Below are 4,022 nucleotides of genomic sequence, written 5' to 3' on the forward strand. Positions count from 1 at the left end.
ACGGCATAGGCAAGATGCAGTGGATGGTATAGAGTACAGTATATACATATGAGATGAGTAATGTAGGATATGTAAACATATAAAAGTGCATTGATTAAAGTGGCTAGTGATACATTACATCAAGATGGCAAGATGCAGTAGATGGTATAGAGTACAGTATGTACATATGAGATGAGTAATGTAGGGTATGTAAACATTATAGGAAGTGGCATTGTTTAAAGTGGCTAGTGATACATTTATTACATCAATTTTTCCATTATTAAAGTGGCTGGAGTTGAGTCAGTATGTTGGCAGCAGCCACTCAATGTTAGTGATGGCTGTTTAACAGTCTGATGGCCTAGAGATAGAAGCTGTTTTTCAGTCTCTCGGTCCCCGCTTTGATGCACCTGTACTGACCTCGCCTTCTGGATGATAGCGGGGTGAACAGGCAGTGGCTTGGGTGGTTGTTGTCCTTGATGATCTATATGGCCTTCCTGTGACATCGGGTGCTGTAGGTGTCCTGGAGGGCAGGTAGTTTTCCCCCGGTGATGCGTTGTGCAGACCTCACTACCCTCTGGAGAGCCTTACGGTTGTGGGCGGAGCAGTTGCCGTACCAGGCGTTGATACAGCCCGACAGGATGCTCTCGATTGTGCATCTGTAAAGGTTTGTGAGTGTTTTTGGTGACAAGCCAAATTTCTTCAGCCTCCTGAGGTTGAAGAGGCGCTGCTGCGCCTTCTTCACCACGCTGTCTGTGTGGTTGGACCATTTCAGTTTGTCCGTGATGTGTACGCCGAGGAACTTAAAACTTTCTACCCTCTCCACTACTGTCCCGTCGATGTGGATAGGGGGGTGCTCCCTCTGCTGTTTCCTGAAGTCCACGATCATCTCCTTTGTTTTGTTGACGTTGAGTGTGAGGCTATTTTTCTGACACCATACTCCGAGGGCCCTCACCTCCTCCCTGTAGGCCGCCTCGTCGTTGTTGGTAATCAAGCCTACCACTGTAGTGTCGTCTGCAAACTTGATGATTGAGTTGGAGGCGTGCATGGCCACGCAGTCGTGGATGAACAGGGAGTACAGGAGAGGGCTGAGAACGCACCCTTGTGGGGTCCCAGTGTTGAGGATCAGCGGGGTGGAGATTTTGTTACCTACCCTCACCACCTGGGGGCGGCCCGTCAGGAAGTCCAGGACCCAGTTGCACAGGGCGGGGTCGAGACCCAGGGTCGCCCCCAGGTGGTGAGGGTAGGTAACAAAATCTCCACCCCGCTGATCCTCAACACTGGGACCCCACAAAGGTGCGTTCTCAGCCCTCTCCTGTACTCCCTGTTCCCTGACGAATTTGGAGGGTACTATGGTGTTAAATGCTGAGCTGTAGTCGATGAACAGCATTCTCACATAGGTATTTCTCTTGTCCAGATAGGTTAGTGCAGTGCGATTGCGTCATCTGTGGACCTATTGGGGCGGTAATCAAATTGGAGTGGGTCTAGGGTGGAGGTGATATGGTCCTTGACTAGTCTCTCAAAGCACATCATGATGATGGAAGTGAGTGCTACGGGGCAGTAGTCATTTAGCTCCGTTACCTTACCTTTCTTGGGAACAGGAACAATGGTGGCCCTCTTGAAGCATGTGGGGACAGCAGACTTGGATAAGAATTGATTGAATATGTCCGTAAACACACCAGCCAGCTGGTCTGCGCATGCTCTGAGGATGCGGCTGGGGATGCCGTCTGGGCCTGCAGCCTTGCGAGGGTTGACACGTTTAAATGTTTTGCTCACGTCGGCTGCAGTGAAGGAGAGCCCGTAGGTTTTGGTAGCGTGCTGTGTGAGTGGCACTGTATTGTCCTCAAAGCGAGCAAAAAAGTTATTTAGTCTGTCTGGGAGCAAGACATCCTGGTCCGCGACGGGGCTGGTTTTCTTTTTGTAATCCGTGATTGGCTGTAGACCCTGCCACATACCTCTCGTGTCTGAGCCGTTGAATTGCGACTCTACTTTGTCTCTATACTGACGCTTAGCTTGTTTGATTGCGTTGCGGAGGGAATAACTACACTGTTTGTATTCGGTCATGTTTCCGGTCACCTTGCCCTGATTAAAAGCAGTGGTTCGCACTTTCAGTTTCTCGCGAATGCTGCCATCAATCCACGGTTTCTGGTTTGGGAATGTTTTAATAGTTGCTGTGGGTATGACATCACCGATACACTTGCTCATAAACTCACTCACAGAATCAGCGTATTCGTCAATGTTGTTGTTCGCCGCAATGCGGAACATATCCCAGTCCACGTGATCGAAGCAATCTTGAAGCGTGGAATCCGATTGGTCGGACCAGCGTTGAACAGACCTGAGCGCGGGCGCTTCCTGTTTTAGTTTCTGTCTATAGGCTGGAAGCAACAAAATGGAGTCGTGGTCAGCTTTTCCGAAAGGAGGGCGGGGGAGGCCCTTATATGCGTCGCAGAAGTTAGAATAACAATGATCCAGGGTTTTGCCAGCCCTGGTAGCGCAATCGATATGCTGACAGAATTTAGCGAGCCTTGTTTTCAGATTAGCCTTGTTAAAATCCCCAGCTACAATAAATGCAGCCTCAGGATATGTGGTTTCCAGTTTACATTGAGTCAAATAAAGTTTGTTCAGGGCAATCGATGTGTCTGCTTGGGGGGGATATTTGCGGCTGTGAATTTAATCGAAGAGAATTTTCTAGGTAGATAATGCAGTCGGCATTTGATTGTGAGGAATTCTAAGTCAGGTGAACAGAAGGACTTGAGTTCCTGTATGTTGTTATGATCACACCACGTCTCGTTAATCATAAGGCATACACCCCCGCCCTTCTTCTTACCAGAAAGACGCTTGTTTCTGTCGGCGCAATGCGTGAAGAAACCAGGTGGCTGTACCGACTCCGAAAGCGTGTCTCGAGTGAGCAATGTTTCCGTGAAACAAAGAACGTTACAGTCTCTGTCTCTCTGGAAGGCTACCCTTGCACGGATTTCGTCTACCTTGTTGTCAAGAGACTGGACATTGGCGAGTAGTATGCTCGGGAGCGGTGCGCGATGTGCCCGTCTACGGAGCCTGACCAGAAGACAGCTCCGTCTGCCCCTTCTACGGCGTCGTTGTTTTGGGTCGCCGGCTGGGATCCGATCCATTGTCCTGGGTGGTAGGCCAAACAGAGGATCTGCTTCGGGAAAGTCGTATTCCTGGTCGTAATGTTGGTGAGTTGACGTTGCTCTTATATCCAATAGTTCCTCCCCGACTGTATGTAATAAAACCTAAGATTACCTGGGGTAACAATGTAAGAAATAACACACATAAAAACAAAATACTGCATAGTTTCCTAGGAACGCGAAGCGAAGCGGCCATCTCTGTCGGTACCTCATTGCCTGCGTCCGTAATGGGTCTGCGGTCAAACGACCACCCCTCATCACTGTCAAACGCTCCCTAAAACACTTCAGCGAGCAGGCCTTTCTAATCGACCTGGCCCGGGTATCCTGGAAGGACATTGATCTCATTCCGTCAGTAGAGGATGCCTGGTTATTCTTTAAAAGTGCTTTCCTCACCATCTTAAATAAGCATGCCCCATTAAAAAAAATGTAGAACCAGGAACAGATAGCCCTTGGTTTACTCCAGACCTGACTGCCCTTGACCAGCACAAAAACATCCTGTGGCGTACTGCATTAGCATCGAATAGCCCCCGCGATATGCAACTTTTCAGGGAAGTTAGGAACCAATATACACAGGCAGTTAGGAGGCTAGCTTTTTCAAACAGAAATTTGCATCCTGTAGCACAAACTCCAAAAAGTTCTGGGACACAAGTCCATGGAGAATAAGAGCACCTCCTCCCAGCTGTCCACAGCACTGAAGCTAGGAAACACTGTCACCACCGATAAATCCGTGATAATTGAGAATTTCAATAAGCATTTTTCTACGGCTGGCCATGCTTTCCACCTGGCTACCCCAACCCCAGTCCACAGCCCTGCACCCCTCCCCATAGCAACTTGCCCTTAGCCTCCCCATTTCTCATTCACCCAAATCCAGATAGCTGATGAGTCTCTGTGGGGAGA

Source organism: Salvelinus namaycush, unplaced genomic scaffold (genome assembly GCF_016432855.1).
Source record: "Salvelinus namaycush isolate Seneca unplaced genomic scaffold, SaNama_1.0 Scaffold2108, whole genome shotgun sequence".
Taxonomy (NCBI): Eukaryota; Metazoa; Chordata; class Actinopteri; order Salmoniformes; family Salmonidae; genus Salvelinus; species Salvelinus namaycush.